The sequence below is a fragment of the Panicum virgatum genome, chromosome 6K (genome assembly GCF_016808335.1).
Source record: "Panicum virgatum strain AP13 chromosome 6K, P.virgatum_v5, whole genome shotgun sequence".
In the NCBI taxonomy this organism is placed as follows: Eukaryota; Viridiplantae; Streptophyta; class Magnoliopsida; order Poales; family Poaceae; genus Panicum; species Panicum virgatum.
This window is the reverse complement of record NC_053141.1, coordinates 20,696,407-20,715,519: the sequence shown is the minus strand read 5'-3', so window position 1 is coordinate 20,715,519 and position 19,113 is coordinate 20,696,407. Positions and strand designations below refer to the sequence as shown.

General features: G+C 45.0%; 1 long non-coding RNA gene across 1 annotated transcript; it reads left to right on the top strand.

Annotated features, from left to right (window-relative positions):
• The first annotated feature begins 473 nt into the window (after positions 1 to 473).
• Positions 474 to 6,193, top strand: LOC120712038. The gene is made up of 2 exons (XR_005690617.1): positions 474 to 1,062; positions 5,936 to 6,193. It is a non-coding gene; the product is annotated as an uncharacterized LOC120712038 (long non-coding RNA).
• Positions 6,194 to 19,113: the final 12,920 nt, after the last annotated feature.

Below are 19,113 nucleotides of genomic sequence, written 5' to 3'. Positions count from 1 at the left end.
ATTCCTAGTAAATTAAAATTTTGAATTAAATTAAAGACATTGATTTGCTAGTGTGAAAATATTTGGAGTTGGAGTTTATTTGAATCTACCTTGTTTCAAATTTTGGTTTGAATATTTTTGTTTGAACTTGTGTGAGTTTTAAATTGAATGCAGCCAATTCAAATTAAAACTAAATGCTAACTCTGCCTCTGGGCTGAAACCACCTAACCAGACCCAACCCATCTTTCTCGTCGGCCCGTTGCAAACCCACCAGACCGGCCGCCCGACCCGCAGAGCTCTATGCCAGCCCAGCTTGTCCCGCGCGCAAGCGCACGCGCGCGCTCCACACGCAGCCCAGCCGGCCCGAGTCGCCGTGCGCTCCGCTTTCGCGTAGTGCCGCTGCCAACAGGGCTCCACTTGCCAAGGGTGCCCTGTTCTGCTTTCCCCTTCCTCACGCCGGTGCCGCCCTTTGCTTTTGCCACGCCGCGCGGACCGCCACCAACGCTATGCGACAGAGCGTGGGAATGGCCGCGCCTGGCCCTGTTCGCGAAAGCCCACGACCCGCGCTGCCTTTTCCCCGCCTTGACCACTAGCGCCATGCCCTTGCCTTGGCCGCCCCACAAACCCCAGCACCGCGAGCCCCCTGATCCTCGCCACTCATCTGTGGCACGGACGCCAAAAATCCTCGCCGTTCCGGTGCCTGTCTCGGAGCCCCAGCCCAGGCGCCCCTATAAAACCCCCAATCGGCCGCCTTGAACCCAAGAGCCCGGGGATTTTTCCCCTTGACGCCGCCACGAGCAGAACAGAGAGGAAGAGGGCCAAGAAGGGGAGAAGCATAGGAGAGCTCGGAGACAAGGGAGAAGAATGAGAAGGAGAGGAGGGGTTCCGCGCTGCTGCCGCGCCAAGGAGGAGGCCAAGGAGGAGGACACCGCTGCTACTACCAGAGGACGCCGCCGTCGAGGAGCTTCACTGTGCCTGCGCCCCGAACGACGACAATGGCGAACCTACGTGGCACGACACTGCGTTGACCCAGCCTGCATCACCTCGCCATGGCGCCGAGCACCGCATCCCCAAGCCTGTCTGGTAAGCCCGCCGCCGCAGCCGCTCGTCCACCTCTCCCTGCTGTCCGGCTGCCCTTGCCGCCGATGAGCCTCCGTAGTAGCCTAGGTGTCCCGTCCCTCTTTCTGTGCGAGATCCCTTTGCCGTGTCCCAGACCTCGCCACCACCGCCCGAAGGATGCACCGCCGTTCCGCCTCACGCGTCTCGCCTTGACCTCGCCCGCACCCCGCCGTCGCTATTGCGCCGCGGCTTGGGGAGCCAGCAGCCTGCGCGCGTACACACACGCACACTGCCCAGCCACACATGCACCCTTGGCCACACGGATCTGAGCCGCACTGGATCACGTGCAAGCCGCATCTGATCTCGTGGAGGATGACGGATGGGGCCCAGTTGCAAGAGAGAGGAAGATGACGCCGATGCGTGGGCCAGGGCTGTCAGCCAAAGAAGGAATGTAGAAAAGAAAAGAAGGAGAGGAAGGAGTGGGCCGAGCCCTTCCCTTCAGCCCAGTAAGCTGGTGCTAACCGAGCCAGCCCGCGAGCCATATCCCGAGCTGAGCCTGCCAAGCCAAGCCGGCCCATCTTCGATCTAGCCTGCCAAGCCGAGCCGAGCCAGCCCGTAGCGCTTTGAGCCCGCTAACTCTTTTCCTTTTTCTTTCTCTTTTCCTTTAACCCAACACTGACATGTGGGTCCCACCTGTCAGTGAGACCCAGTGGCTGACACGTGGACCCCCCGAGCTGTGGAACCGTTGACCAGTCAACGTACAATGTTGACTTGGTCAATGCTGACGTCAGCAGGTCAGCAAACCGGACCATGGATGATGTCATGCTGATGTCGTGCTGACGTCTGCATGCCATGTGGCACACCCAAAGGCTGCCACGTGTCACTGACATTCTTTTTCTGTTTTTCGAAACCATTTATTAATTCCTGAAAATGATTTAAGCTTCAAAAATTCATAATAAATTAACCGGAGCTCCAAAAATTATGAAACCACTTTCATAATTCTTCTAAAATCATGATCTATGTGTTAGATTAGGTTTTGTTGTGTGGTCGGATATTATTTAAGCAGTTTTGGTGCATATTTGCACTTTAGTCCCTATAGTTATACGTAATTACGAATAGGTTCTTGCGAGGAGTAGTTGATCGACGCTCCGGACGCCCGGAAGACCCAGGAGGACGTCCCGAACTATGAGAAGCCCCCGAGACCCCGGAGGACAACGAAGAGTTACCACGTTCACGCCCATCTATGACTTGAATTCCTATTAGGCATTGCTTGTTAGAACTGCTATTGCTTACTTGTGTGTGTGTGAGACAAGCCTGCATGGCCTACTTGTATACCGTATTCATTGCTTCCCTATTATACCTTGATTGATTCTTGGATGCTTTGGTTACTATGAGAGAGAATGGGTATGGGAAATTCCATGATATGATAGTCTTGGCATGCTTGAGATCCACTTTGTGAGGAGCAAGAGATAGGGCTTTTAGCGGGGGCAAGCTACTGGCCGGGAATGTGTATTGGGCACATTCTGGGGAGCACCTGTGGCGGGTGCAGGAAGAGAAGTAGGGCAATTACCCATTATGGGTGCCTAATGTTGACGGTCCTGAAGTGCTAAAATTGACTGTCAACTCTTGCAAAGATATGTGCCAAAATAAACACCTAACTAGAATTAGGACTTTGATACTAATCATTTCTACAAGTTTTGGTGAATTGTTGTTTACAGGAAGCCATATCTGCATACGGGTGAAAACCGTTCTCAACCAAAGGGAAAAGTACAGATCAGTACGTTCTACGCGCGCACGAGAATTAGAGGGCCTACATCCTGAGGCAAATTAGCCCAAGCCCAAGAGAAAAGACACTTCCAATGAACACAGCAGCGTGCACATGGATCCCAGGGCCCAAATGACATGCTAAACCAACATATCTACAGGAATGCTCCCAGAAATCTACATAAGGAGCCCACAAGGAGTGTGTCGGCCGAAGATGAGCCCAAACGGCCTCAGCAAGGGTGTGGCCGAACCCTTGGTTCGGGCAACCCCCTTCTGGGCCCGTTCAGGCCCAACTTTCTCCAGGACACTCCCAAGGCTCCCCTACATCTATCCCGGACGTGCATAGTGCCACCTCGCAAGTCTAACCGGGGATCCACCCTTGGAGAGGCTATATAAGGAGAAGGAGAGCCCCCCATTCAACACACAACACAATTCATGATACACTTTGGTGGGGAAAAGATGTTGATTAGGATAGGGAGTGTGTGAGGAGAAGTGTGGAGGAGTACCGGGCTTGTCGGCATCCTTCTTCTGCTTGTACCTCGAGGTACGAATCATTTGAGTAAGTACCTGAGTTTATCTTTTGGTTATGTTCTTGGTAAAGTTATTCCTTGTTGTTATTCATTTGCGGGTTCATCGTCCATTCTTGTGATGGATACTCTAGTAGAGGGCCCCTGATAAAGACGGGTAAACCCTGATCGCCGCTAAAGTAGTAATCGAAGGATTAGACGTGGTGTCTAGGCCCTAGATTACCTTTGTTTGTCTCGAGCTCAGCTGGCATTGTAGGGTAGACGGCAGGTGGTGACAACCCTGTCCGTCCGCTACGGAGACAATCTATGTGGTTAGTGTACTCCCCCCTGCCTGGGTTTGACATAGAGCAATACCGGATATTCCTTGGCAGACCAGGATCAGACCAGTGCCCGAAGTAAACAAATAGCAGCAGAGCGTAGCCTCCCTTGATCCTTTCCCTTAGATAAACCATGCTGCCTAGGCTATCCTATCTCTTGTTCTCCTGGGTGAACTAGCTCAAAGACTGTTACACCTCCATTCCTCGTGGAAAATACGATACCCTGAATTCTCCCGGGTGAAGTGTGTTGGCACTCCTTAGCTTAAATGAATAACTCCGCAAGCGTACGGAGACCGATGTAGCCTTCACCAGGGAGTATACCTGGGATATCGAATCCAAGGAACGGTAAAGCTTCAACCAAATCTAGAACTACTCAACCGGACACACCAAGAGAGAAAAGGTAAGAGGAAAGAGGGCCTAACTCCAGATAACTTACTACTCTACCTAGTGACAATCTAACTACTGACTCGATCTGCTTCGGCGGCCTCAGGAAATGACTCAGACTGGGGTGAGAAGGGAGTCCAATGGCAGTCGGCACTACTGCTATGAAAACACCCGAATGTGATGGACTACGAGGGACGGACAGGGCTGTCACCACCTGCCGCCTACCACAATGGTACTGTGGGGTGGAACACAACCTGAGATAGCTAACCAAGCCTAGGCACCACGCCCACAACTATCGAGCTACTTGCTCGTACTGTGTACTTAGATAGAAAGCAACCTCAGATAAGTAGAACTTGCTACTTACGCAGACTCAGGATCCCGCAGATCAAAGAAAATAATTAAACAAGTAACTAAAGAAGAAAGTAAAGCTAGCGAGAAACTAAAGTTGAGACGAGGAACCTACTCAAATATATATTCCTCCGAGGTGGGTACAAAATATGGAGTAAGACCGAGAGAACTCAAGTCCGCTCCTTTAAGCTTGGTTTGCACCAAAGCTCTCACCTCACTCTCTCCCTATTCTAATACAAGGAGAGCACAAGAGTGAACACTCTTCTCTAATGGATGGTGTGTGTTACAAGTGAGAGGTGGAGCTCTATTTATAGTGCTTTAGGGTCGGTTCAGAGGTTGGTGTCAGTTGTAAGCCGGTAAGGCGGTTGAGCTTAACTTCCACGCCAAGGGGGAGCTCCAGAGGATGATAGGTGGGGCCGGCCAGCCTCCCCTAGGCCGGCCGGCCTGGGGATTGCGCCATCTGGCGCCGACCTTCTCTGGATGGCTTGGATTCTTTCTTGGAGTCGGTTGTGAGCTGCTCGGCGTTTTCCACATGTTTCCTAGGCCGGTCGGCCTGGCTCTAGCACATCTTGGCCCTCCGTTGCCATGTCACGTTGATCCTAGGTCTTATGATGCTCCTTAAGTCGGTTTGGGTCTTGGTTGAGTGGTTTGTCACTGAAATGTGGACCCAATTGGACTTGGTGCATGCCTTTTGGTCTTGATTGATTGTTCTTGTGTCAAGCACTTGAGCTTTGCTTGATAATGTGCTCAGGACCACTTCTGAGGAGTTGCATGACGAATTGGCACAGTGGTAGGCCGGCCGGCCTAGCCTAGGCCGGCTAGCCTGGGTTTTCTCCCATTTTGGCTCAAATTCGTATATTGTGTTCCTGAAATCAAATAATTACCAAAACTCGTGCAACTCATTAATGTTAGTGAAAATTGATGTATTATGGTCCTGAGAGCCTGAAATCCGAAGGAATGTTGGCGGTAGAAATCACTGAAAATGATCGCCAACACCCCCACACCTAGACTTTGCGCGTCCCGAGCAAAAAGAGTCGAAACAGATCCTGAGGATCAAGCAAAGTCTAGGGTTCATAAGATCGGGTATGCATAAGCGTTATTTCAAAACTTTCCCTTCATACCGTGGATTCCGGGTGGCTAGCGCTGCCGTCTTCACCCATTGATCTCTGGAACGAGTCGATGAGAGTTGTCACTAGTTCCTGTTTCATAGCACTTGGAAGGGTTTTCTGAATTTTATAAAACCAAGGCGTACTCTCCTGCTCGAACCACTCATTCACTCATCTTATTCAAACCTCACTTTGTTTGCTCAATTTCTCACTAGGAGTATGTGGAGCTCGGGTAAGGGTGATTGCATGTCTTACACATTCATATTGCAAGCGCAAACGTAATGTCTCCTGGTAGTTAGAATGTTCATCACTCGGGTCATGTGCAAGTGTAAATGGAATGTAAGTCCTCAGTGGTATTCAAGCATCTTCCATTTCTCCCCTTTCTCATTCTTTTTTTTTGAGTTGAACTAGCATGAATGCCATTCATATGTTTCTTTTCTTATTATTTCAGGAGGATGGAGTGCTTTATGCAATCACATGGAGGACTTTGGAGTGATGACCGTGTACGTGTATGACCCACAGCGATGTACAACCATAACTGACTTCAGAGGCATGGCGTTTGCACGAGCTCATAATGAGAAAGAAAACTATAGGTTTGAATTTGTATGTAAATAATGTAAAGGCTCTGGAATAGGTATATGACAAACTAAGCACAAGAGTCACCTTGTTTTGTGTTTTCAAAATAAAAAACTTCCAAGACTTTGAATTAGGAACTTGCACAACCTCATGTCATCATATCACAAAGACCAATAAGCAAGATGGCAAGTGATACTAAACATGTGTTCCAAGGTAGAAAGGTACTTGTATATGAAATAAAACTTAGCACATTCTGGTTTCATGAAACGATTTCACTCTTCCTATGCAATTCGTTCACGATTTTATTTGAATTTAATCAGCATGAATTTTGAATGAAAGCAGGAAGGATAGGGTAGTAGAGGGATCGAACCAGCACCACGCGAAGGATCTCGTGGAGAGGCCGATAGGTGGGGCCGGCTGGCCTAGGATAGGCTGGCCGGCCTGCACCTATGGCCAATCTCTGTGGCCCTTTTGCAGACGTGCAGGCTCGGTGTACTTTATTCCAGGTAAGTTGCCTTGGCCAATTTGATGAAAAATGTAGGCCGGCCGGCCTGATTTAGGCCGCCCGGCTTGAATTTCCTTCGGAGTTCGTTCAAATTTCTCTGGAACGCTGGTTCTATTCTCCTTGTTTGAAATCACTTCGTACTCAGCGAAAGATCATAACAGGGGTGTGGTTGTTACACACATGTGCACCAACCACAAGAGCACAAGGACGAACAACTCTTTATTTTTATTTTATTCAAAAGCAAAGTGGGGTGGTGCTGCATACAATTGAATGAAGTAAATGAATGAAATAGAGGAATTGAAAATGCAGCACCAAAACCTAAACCTAAGGACTCTTTCTAGACCTACACCTACTTCGGGTCCGGGGATCGATATAGATCCTCGTTCCCGGTCGCCTTCGCAAGGCGTTTGATCTTAGAACAAACCGCCTTACGAAGGGTATCTACCCGATCACCCAACTCCATCCGGTCGATCTCCGACTCGGCCACGCGCTCATCCATATTGTTGAGGCATAGCCGGAGGGCAGCGAGCTGTGCATGAAGAGAGGCGACATCAGTAGGCTCCACCTCCTCCTCCTCCTCATCCTCATTCTCGGTATCCGTGTAAGCATGGATCTCAGGAGGGCCACGGATCGGCGGAGGCTTGATGTGACGCCGCACCGTGTCCGGTGGGGAATCGACACCGCTGTGTGTGGCAGAACAACACGAATTAATCCGGCTCAAGTGCGCTAACCATTACCTTAAAGGCCATATGAGTTAACACGCACTTCAAACAGAGTAATCCGGTAGCATTGTCGGGTAAAGTCCCGATAAAACCACCTACGCTTCGATTGAACCCAAAGCTTCCACAAAACTCACACGAAGGCGAGTCCAGAGATTACAACATTTCATCATTTCTTACATCACAGAGTACATCATAAATTTATTACAAACTGAGTTTAAAATCAGAAAATGCTTTTGCATCATAAAAGATATCATCAGAGTTCATTATTGCAATAGAAAAATAAAACGATAGACTAGCGTCGAAGCAAGATGTCACGATGAAGCCCGTACATGACATCAACCATTTCCTGAAAGGATCACCTGAAAACAAAGCCATAAGCAAGGCTGAGTATACTAATACTTAGCAAGACTTACCTGTCATCGGATATACCTTAGTCCGTTAACTAGATATGCAAGACTTTTTGACTCGAGGGGTTTGTTTTGCCGAAAAAGCTACTAGGAGTAGGTCCTTAATTCCAGATTTTAGCTTTTCCATATTCTAGTTCACTTAACCATTCTAGGTAAGCATCTATCCCTAAACAAGCATGGTATTGAAAAAGATTAGTTATACAACAGTATTATCATCATCATCATCATCCACTTGTTATTCTATGTGACAGAAATTGTTAAGCAGTCTCATGCTGTGAGAGGCGGACGATTCGAATCGAGTTTGTTAACCTGGCCAGGGGAACCTAACACACACGTATGGGAACCAAGCCACCCACACAACTTTTCCCCTTTCTTTCCAGTCCGTGGATCCGGGTCACCACCCTCGACTACAGAGTAAGGCTACTCTAGTAGCTGCATGGCGCGACCACCCTGAACAACTTCAGAAGAGGATGAATGGTCATTCCACTCGCCGGTCCAATCAGGTACTTAAGCTTACCAATAACCATATTTCTCGGCATGTGGCTAGTACTTTCAAAAGCTTAACAAAATGTGCCACACATCGCGATCTTAACATTTTTGCCACTACACAGACAGGGAATCACAAGTACCACATCCCTGCCCATGGTCCTTATATTATTGCAGAATGTAAAGCATTGCAACTCCTATAATCTCGCGAGAGGTAGGAAACCACTCGACTTTTACCGGTCCTAATTAGCAGAGCATCTAGTCGAGCTTAACCTCTAGTATTCAAAACATGGGTACCTAGGAACATGCAACTATGGTTACAGTCAACTCCTGAAAACTTAGATGCACCGGGGCATATAATTACAACATAATTACAACACTTAGCCTTGGGGTCTTCCGAACATTGGTTCGGGTCTTCAGTTAGATTAGCTTGAGTTGCATGTAGTTCGTCCTTGGACTCTTTCATCCATTCGTTCATTCTGTCGATGAGAGTCGTAGCGTCTATACGAATGCAAAGGTGCTCTTTGTTACGACAGAAAACAAATTACATTTCTTTCCTTCACTATAAAGTTGTAGCACAAGTTTTATTATGAAAACTCTTAATTATATTTTCTTAGGCAATCGTTTATAGAGTAGTTCTTAAATTTACTTTACTTCCTAAAATGAGCTGGGTTGTAGTTTTTAATTTCTAGACTAGAAACATGAGATTATTTACAAAATACACAACAAGAGCTGTAGGCACAAACTGGTGCTGAAAATTTTACATCTAACAGATCATATGCTCAAGAATCTTCAGTAAAATTTTCAGCAAATAACAGGAACATATCTAAGCATGAAAATTCACTAACTCAGATTATACTAGGAACTTCATAATTTTGTACAGACTGCTATGCATGGATTCTGGAGCTCAAAATTTAATAGTACAACTAGACATGATATTCTCAGGACTGTAATTTTTCCAGAATTAATCTAGGCATATAACAGGAGATATAAAATTGATAAGTTTAACAAGTAGATAGCAACTTTTATTTCTCCATGGAGTTTTACAAGGATTCTGGGTGTCAAATTTTTACCAGTGCCTACTTTCTACCTAAGCATGCTTTATTAAAAATATGAAGCATTTTCATCACCAATAAGTTTATCAGGGAATAAATGTATATTCATGCATTATTATTCGAACTATAAACTACGTATTAAAGAATGTCAAAATTTTTATATAGTATCTAGACACACTGATTAGTCATGGACGAAAATATCATGAGCATTCAAGCATGATTGTTACCAGAACAAAAATAACAAATCTAGTCATGGCATAACATGCACATTTTGTATCTACAGTTCTGTTCATCAAATGGATCTCAACTTTTGTAGACATGGATATAAGACCAAGATAGAGTTCCACAAATATTCTCAGATTTTTCTAAACAAAGGAACTATTTATCACAATTAAGGCATACTTAACAAGCATTAAATCAAATATACAGTTAATCAGCTCTAAAATTTCTCAAACTTGCGAAACAGTAAGGTTTTAGTGGCATGCTTGCAAGGAAAAAGTTTCATGCACATAACCTTATTATTTCTACCAGCATTAATACATGAACAAAACTAGTAGATCTAGGAAACTTGGAGTTTTGACCTAGTTATTGAGGTCAAAATGTGTTCAAAATTTTACCAGATACTAGTAACAATGCAAGACATAATCTAGTCTTTAGCTATAGTTACGGAGAATAACTTCTAGAACATTTAGAGCCTATTTATTCTATTCTTTTTCTGGGATTAAAATGCAGATCAAAATTGAAGATGTGGATGTAACAAAACTTGTAGGTCTTGTTGCAACGATACCAAAACATTTTAGTTTGCATTTTTATGATTTTTCTACAAATTTCTACGCATTTTCAAAGTTCACTATTTTGAAGTTCATGAACATTTTGCAATCTAACCCTTGAAATTTTCCTTTCTTTTAACTGTAGGTCCCTGGACGGATTTGGGGAAACAGAGGAGGTGGTTTCCGGCCGGATTCCGGTGAGGAGGCTCGCCGGCGGCGAGGGGAAAGTGGGGGAAAACGGGGAGGGGATCGAGCCGCACCTTTTGGTGTACGGGGTTGGGGTCGAGAAGGCCTGAGGCGAGCTCGGTGTAGAGGAGGGCGGCCGGCGACGACTCTGCTCGCCGGTGACGACTCTTCTCGCTGGTGGCGGCGTTCCGGCAAGGTAGGGAGGGGGCTTTCGGGCTGGGGAGGTTCAGGGGAACAAGGGGAACCCATTCAGGGGCTCGATTGGAGCCGAGGGAGGGTGGATAGGGTTGCTCCACAGAGCTCGGGCAGTCGGCGGCGATGGAGGTCGCCGGTGCAGGGGCTCTCGCGCGGGGAAGGGCTTTGCTCGGCCTTTTATAGGTGCGGGCGAGAGGAGGGGCGAGCTGGGCATGGGCAAGCTGAGGAAGGCGCGGAGCTAGGGAAGGGCAGCCTGCCTCGGCGTGTGGCTCGGCCATGGCGACGGCGTGGCTAGCAGGGGAGCGTCGAGGGCGCGTGGCACGCTCGCGCTGCGCCAGGGAGGAGCGGGTTCAGGGAAACCAGGGGCACGAAGGGTGGGTTTGGTCAGGGGTGCGGCATGTGGCCGGCCAGGTGGCCGCGCCGGTGTTTGGCGCCGTCACGGCGAGAAACAGAGAGAGGAGGGAGGAGAGAGAAGGTGGCGGTGGCAGTTTTGTAAATAAAATGAAGTTCAAAGTCCTGTTTGTAAACTCAGTTTTTCTCCTTCTTCCTGTCCTCAAATGAAAAACTTTTGAATACCATTTTTGTTCAGTTTTTCGAGATCTACAACTTTTCTTTCAAGCACTTTTTCATTTGAGCAATGGTTTGAAAGTTATTTTAACACTCTGAAATTACTTAATGATTAAGCAACCTATCATTTCATGTGCAAACTTCCATTTTCTCCCCTAGGCTTCAACAAGACTTTTGTTAATCTTTTTATGCTGAATATGCCTATGAAGTTTCATGGACACATGTGACTTGGTTTGAAAGTTATTTAAATTGCTTACGTCTAGGATTTAAATTCTAGTTATATAAAGTGTTTAAATTTTGAATTTGCAAAAAGTCTTTTAATTAAAACTAGATGTCACAAAAATATGAGTGTGTTTTTAAACTACATCTTTCATGACAAGTTGGGCATAAAAATTTATCCTCTTAATTATTTAGGAAAAACAAAATTCTATATACATGTCTATACTCTAGTTGCATATACACATACATACACATGTTTTCAAAAAATTGCATACTTTGAATTGTTCTTGTTTGTTTAATCCTGATTTTGTGTTCATTAAGCATGATATCGTATTTAATATTTCTTGCTTAGTATTTTAAAATTCTGGAATGCCACATTGTAATCCAATGGCAGGGTGAGCACCTTCCCTCGCCAGACCTTGGCCCCGGTCGCGCGATAGCGGGGACGGCTAGGACTGGCGGGGGAGTACTGCGAGGAGTACGTCGATGAGTCGATCTGCACCGCTTGGAGTGCAGCGACTTGAACGACGCGGCCCGCGGAAGATGTTCCCGCACGCTTAGTAACGACCTTTCTAGGGGAAAGAACCCCTATTGTAGGTCGCACCGGGCTGAGCGCGCGGGAGCGCACGATGGCTTCTGCTCCTGGCCCCTGGGCGGCACTCTCTGCCGAACCGGGAGACGGCCGGCCTCGGGGTGAGGCTGGCTGGCCTCCTCTAGGCCGGCCGGCCTAGGGCTGGCGCCCCTGGCAGGCAGGTGGCGACGGAGAGAGGGCGGCGATCTCCTGCGATTCGAGGATCCATACGCTGCTGGATGATGCGCGTGAATGGTTGGACTTTGAGGGCGATTTTGGATTGGAAGGCTCCATGGACGCGGATTTGGGAGTTTTTGGAGAGGGTTGCGTCCATGGGTGTGATTGTGGTAGAACCGCCCGAATTAATCTGGTTCAAGTGCGCTAACCCTTTCCGTAAAGGCAATACTAGTTAACACGCACTTCAAACGGAGTAATCCGGAAGCGCTGTCGTGTAAAATCCCGAATAATCCACGTACGCTTCGATCGAACCCAAAGCTTGCACAAAACTCACGTGAAGGCGAGTCCAGAGATTACAATATTTCATCATTTCTTACATCATAGAGTACATCATAAATTTATAACAAACTTAGTTTAAAATCAGAAAATGCTTTTGAATCATAAAAGAGATCATCAGAGTTCATTATTGCAGTGGAAAAATAAACGATAGTCTATCGACGAAACATGACGTCATGATGAAGCCCGTACATGACATCAGTCCAAACCCCAATTGTACACCTGAAAACAAAGCCACAAGCAAGGCTGAGTATACAAATACTCCACAAGACTTACCCGTCAACGGATATAACTTAGTCCACTTAACTAGACATGCAAGGCTTTTTGGCTGGAGGGATTTGTTTTGCCGATGAAACAACTAATAGTAGGTCCTTACTTTCAGATTTTAGCTTTCATAATTCTAGTTCAATTAACCATTCTAGGTGAGCATCTATATCTAAACAAGCATGTTGGAATAAACATTCAAAATACTTCTATATCATCATCATCATCTTCCACTTGTTACTCTATGTGGCAAAAATGTTAAGCAGTCTCATTGTCCATGAGCGGCGGAATGATTCGAATCGAGTTTCTTAACCTTGCAAGGCAAACCTAACACACACGCATGGGGAGCGAAGTCACCCACGCAACATTTTCCCTTTCTTTCCGGCTCGTGGATCAGGGCCACCCCCCTCGACTATAGGGTACGGCTACTCTGCACCCGCATGTTGGCCACATGAGAACGATGTGCAATGTTCAAAGAGGGTGAGGGTAAAGTACACTCCCCGGTCCAATCAGGTACTCTACTTACCGATTACCATATTTCTCGGCATGTGGCTAGTATGTTCAAACGCTTAACAAAGCTACCACACACTGCGGCCTTATTCATTTTTCTCTAAACCGACGGGGTCTCAACCACAAGTACCATCCCATGACCCCGCCCGTCAACCTTATGATTGCAGTATGTGGTAAACCGGTCAAAACCTATAATCTCGCGAGAGGCAGGAAACCACTCAACTTTTACCGGTCCTAATTAGCAGGGCATCTAGTCGAGCTTAACCTCTAGTATTCAAAACATGGGTACCTAGGATCATGCAACTATGGTTTCAATCAACTCCTGAAAACTTAAATGCACAGATAAATAAATTACAACATAGATTGCATATAATGGAAAATAATAGGCATTTAGATGCACCGGGGCTTGCCTTCCTAGGCAAACATTAGCCTTGGGCTCTTCCGAACATTGGTTCAGATCTTCGGCATTTTAGTTAGATTATCTTGAGCTGCATGTAGTTCATTCTTGGACTTGGCACCAACTCGTTCCGTCGATGAGAGTCATAGAGGTCTATATGAATGCAAAGCGTTCATGTTACAAAAATGACAACAAATTACATTTCTTTCCTTCACTATAGAGTTGTAGCACAAGTTTTATTATGAAGTTTCTTAATTACATTTTCTTGGGCAATCGTTTATAGAGTAGTAATTAACTTTATTTGACTTATAAAGCAAGGGTTTGCTATTTTTCTATTTTATCAAAATACAGAAATTTCAATTTTGTTATTTAATCACTAGAAGAACAATGTGATACTTATAGCTGTAGTTACACATGGTTTCTGATATTGAAATTTTTACACAGGGTACATCTTTGAGTTTTCTTCTTACTATATAAATTTCACCTAATTTGATCCAACGGATTAAACATGAAAAATAAAATAAACAGCTACTTCTAGAACAAAGATCCATTTATATAGAATTAAATATGCCATTATTGGTTCTCAAAATTTTACTGAGTAATCCTAATATGATATCTAGCATGCTGTAAATTATTCACATTTTTGCTATGCAAATTACAGAGGCTATAAATTATACAAACTAAAGCTATATTTAACAATATCTAATTATACAGAGTGTTCCATGATGTTTATGAGTTCCAAACTTTTACCAGAACCTATTCTAAACATGAGAATGCTTCAGTAAAAATTTCAGAATTTTCTGAGTGCTAGAACTATTTATCTTGAATTAGTGCTATTATTCATGGATTAAACCAAGAGCTAGTGAAACATATAGTTACAATGGGTTTCTGGTCATCAAACTTTTATGTGATACTCTACTCAGTGAAGTAAAGCTACAACCCAAAAAAATCTCTAGCAGTTCATGTGTACAACCCCTAGAACAATTATAGTTCATTTATTCAATATTTAAATGTCGAGCTAAAACTACTCAGAATCAGTTCATGCTCCTGTGGACAAAGTCGTAGAGTTTGTTTCAAGGATTCCAGAATAGTTGAGTTTGCATTTTTACGATTTTTCTACGCATTTTCAAAGTTCACTGATTTGAGTTCTTTTACATTTTTGCATCTAGACCCCTGAACTTTCTGTTTCTTTTAACTGAAGGTCCCTGGCCGGACTATGTAACAGAGCAGGGGAGGGCGCAGCGTTTCCCGGCGAGGTCCGGCTCCGGTGGCATGGGGAAAGTTGGGGGCAAATAAGGAGGGGGCTATGGAGCACCTCTAGGTGGTCTTTGTGGGGCTCGGGGCGGCCGGTGATGGGCTCGCCACGGCGGAGCAGAGGCGGCGGTGGTGGTGCTCGCCGGCGGCGGTGTTTCGGCGGTGCTAGGAGGAAAGGGTCGGGTCTATGTGCTTCACTGGTACGAGGGGAAGGTAGTGGTGTGGTCAATTTGGCCAATTCGGGAGCGGAGCGACAGCGCCACTGTGGCAGAACCACCCAAATTAATCCGGTTCAAATGCGCTAACCATCACTATTACTACTAAAATGGTTAACACGCACTTCAAACGTTGAAATTTGACAGTCTGTGGGGTAAAATCCCGATAAAACCAATGAATATCGGATCGTAACAACATACCTCACTCAAAAGTGAACCCAGAGATTACAATAACCAAAATTTTACAAACTTCGAAAGTAAATGTTATTATAAACTGAGTTTCAGAATTCAGATGGAGTACCTCAGAAGTTTGAAAGTAGATAAGTTGTTTCAGAGTTTATAAACAGCGGAAAAGATAACGATATCCAGCAACGATATATGACATCATGATGAAGCCCGTACATGACGTCAATCTCACCAAGCATTCCAAGAGTTACCTGAAAATAAGGTTAAAAGAAAGACTGAGTATACTAATACTCAGCAAGACTGACCCGAATAAGGGTATATAACATCCCTTTAACTAGACATGCAAGGCTTGTGAAGGTTCTGGAGTTTATTTTGCTGAAAAGCAATAAAGAGTCGATCCTTAATTTCAAGTTTTAGCTTTCAGGTTCTAGTTGGATTAATTATTCTAGGTTTGCACCTATCTATACAAACATGGTAGAGAAATTGTTTGCATCCAACAAGATTGAGTATCATCTTTGTTTCACTTCTTACTCTATGTGGCAAAGAGATTAAGCAGTCTCAATATCCATGAGAGGCGGAATAGTTCGAACCGAATTTCAATCCTTGCAAGGTAAAACCTAACACACACGCTTGGAGTACCGACGAGTCACTCCCAAGCAACCGTTTGCCTTTCATTCCGGTTCGTGGATCAGGGCCACTCTCCCCGACTATAGGGCACCACTCCTCGTCCCTCATAGTCATAGTTGTAGCGCTACTTAACATAATTTCCATCTCATTCTTTTTATCCATCCTATCCCTAAGAGAGAGTGGGGGTGTATGTCCACTTGCCGGGCCGATTGGTTACTAGGCTTGCCGCGTACCATATTTACGGCATGCGGCTAGTACTTTCAAACGCTTAATCAATACTACCACACACTGCGGCCTTATCAAATTCATTAACATAGACGGATTTCAATATGAAGCTTGTAACCAAATCCGTCCATGATCCTTATAGTGATTGCCGAAAGTAAACAAGCAACTCCTATAAAGCTCGCGAGTAACGGGCAATCACTCGACTTTTACCTGTCCTATTAGCATAGCAGTTATTCAAAACTCAGATCTAGTGTTCAATCAATAAGAACCTAGAATTATGCATCTAAGGTTTTCATTCAACTCCAATAAATTAAATGCACAAACAATTAGTAATAAGTTGCATAAAGTAATAGGATTATGCACCGGGGCTTGCCTTTAGAAGGGTTTATAAAGTCTGTAAGCATTAGCTCTTCCGAATCTGGGTTCGGGACTGCAGTTAATTCCACGATGTTGGTTGGACTTCATGTAATTTAATTTGCTATCGAACTTCGAGTTCACATTCAGGTCTTCGTTATCTTCCGAAATGTTGACTTGGACTTCAGAAGTATCCTTGTCTGGTTCTTGAATGAGTCCGTACATTCCGTCGACTAGCGATATTATTTCTATATGCAATGCAGTATTCGAAATTAGTGAAGTGCTTAAGTATAGCTTTCTTTCACTAAAAGTTATTATCCAATAAAGTAAACATTTAAGATCAAGCTTAAAAGTATTACTTTACTGGGCAATTGTTTATAGAGTAAAAGGGAATACAAGGAATTCCATAAAATAATAAAATTAACTAAGCAACATGGTTACATTCACATAGCAACCAAGATATGGTTTAAATTAGGAACATAGAGAAGTCCGCAAGCGCACGGAAATACCGTTGTAGCACTTCACCTGGGAGTATTCAGGGTATCATAATTTCCACGAGGAACGGGTGTGTAACTATCTTCTAACTAGATTACCCTGAAGAAGAAAAGAGATAGAGAGACCTTAGGGTAGTGTGGTTCTGGTCTAAGGATGTGCTCTGGGGAAGATACACTAATGTTTTCACTCGTTCACTTTAGGCACCGGTCTGACCCAGGTCTGGCAAGGAATATCCGGTATCGCTCTATGTCGTACCCAGGCGGGGGGGGGGGGGGGGGAGTGCACTAACCACGCAGACTGTCTCCGTAGCGGACGGACAGGGCTGTCACCACATGCCGTCTACCCCACAATACCAGCTGAATACGAGACAAGCAAAGGTAATCTAAGGCCCAGACACCACACCTATGCCTTCGACTACTACTCTAGAGTCTCACAGGGTTATCCTGTCTTTATCAAGGGCCCTCTTCTAGAGTATCCACTACGAGAACGGATGATGAACCCGCAAACGAATGAGAACAAAAGGATAACTTTACTAGAACTCACCGAATACAAGAACCCGGATATGTACTCCAAATGTACCGTATCCGTAGAGGTACAAAGCCGAAGAGACATCGACAAGTTCGGCTCTTCCCCGAACTCCTTCCTCACACACCCCCTAGGCTAATGATACAAAGAGGTGAAGCCTCTCTACTCTTCTCCTTCACATATGAAATGGTGTGTATGTGAGAGGTGGAGGGAGCCCCCCTTTTATAGTCTTCAGGGTCGGTTCCCGCCAAAAGCATATATGGAAGGTGATCAGGAGGAGTAGGGGGCACGCCACGTCGAAGTGCACCTGGACGGGAGGCCGGCCAGGTTCGGCCGACCCATGGGGTCGGCCGGCCCCACCTGGTCGCCTCTCATCCTTATCTTCCTCAGGGAGTCTGATCTGTGGGCCCATGTCAAGATCCCGTGGTGCATTTGCCTTGGTTCCCCCGTTTTCTCTGACATGTGGGCCCTCCTTGTAAGTGACACATCTCAGCGTTGATCTTTTGTGCATTTTTCCTCGTGTTCACTTGTGTTTTCCCTCTTTTGCAGATGTGGGTGCCTGCAGATGACAATTTACCAAAACTCGTGGAAATGATCAGTAATACGCCCTATATCTAAGTTTGGTGATTATTTTCGGTAAAAAGCTGCAAGAGTTGACGGTTGAAAACGACACTTAAGGACCATCAACAACACCCCCACACTTAGTCCTTTGCTCATCCTCGAGTAAAGTTTGAAGGACCAGGGTGGATGCTACTCCTTGAATTCAACCTGCATACAAGTTATTCCAAGCTTCTTCTCACCCTTGTGAATTTTTGTCTAGCTACCATGCAGTCTTGGGTGATTGAACAAAGGAACAACTCAGAATTCAGGCTCTTGGCTCTTCCTGCTTAGCACTTGGAGAATTTTTTTTGAAAACAAAAAGATAGCCTTGCTCCTCAAATTACTCTCTGAATCACTCTTGTGTTTTTTTATCCTTACCAAGGCAAAGATGCTGCCTTCCTTTTCCTACCATCTATTCAGGCTTTATGTAGAGCTCAGGTTAGGAGTGCAGAGGCATGTTTATCTTGCTTGTATTGCTGAGTCAAAAACAAGACCCGAGCAGAAACGAGTCATACAGTCTGATCAAGATGTGCAAGTGTTTGAACTATTTCTAGTGGTTTGAGGATGAACTCTTTTGCATGACTTTCTTTCTTTTGTTATTTCCAACACGGGCTATCAACACTTTTTTTTGACATGCCTTTGCAAGCATGTGGCATGCCTTCTTTGGGTATGCATCTTTTCTTTCTTTTTTTATTTTTTTAACATACTCATTGAGCATGTGGTCTACCTTCTTTGGGTAGGCATCTTTTATTTTCTTTTTGCATAGCCCAAGTCATTTTGGAGAGCAAGGTCATGGAGTTCATATTTTTGTGGATGGATGTGGTGACTATCTCCCAGTGTGGAAGTATAGTATGTGTACGTGATCTTGATCAAGAGAGCATGACAAGTTTCTAGCAGGGGTCGAAGAATTTGATAAAGCTCAAAGAAAAGGTAAACAACATTTGAATGTTGGGCATGAAAACTTGTCTTTGGCTTTGGTAGGAATTTAAGATAATTTGAGGAGGCAAGCTATTTATTGTTATTATTATTATTATTTTTTGAAAAAGAAAACAAGTGCTTTTGCAAGGAAGAGCATGGTGCCATCAAACCAAGTCATATCTCATTGATCAATTGCTTAGAAAGCATGGGGTCCCTATAGGAATTTATTCACAAGGTTAAAAATAAAGCTAAGAATAAAATGTATGCAAGGTTTTATTCTTTGGAAG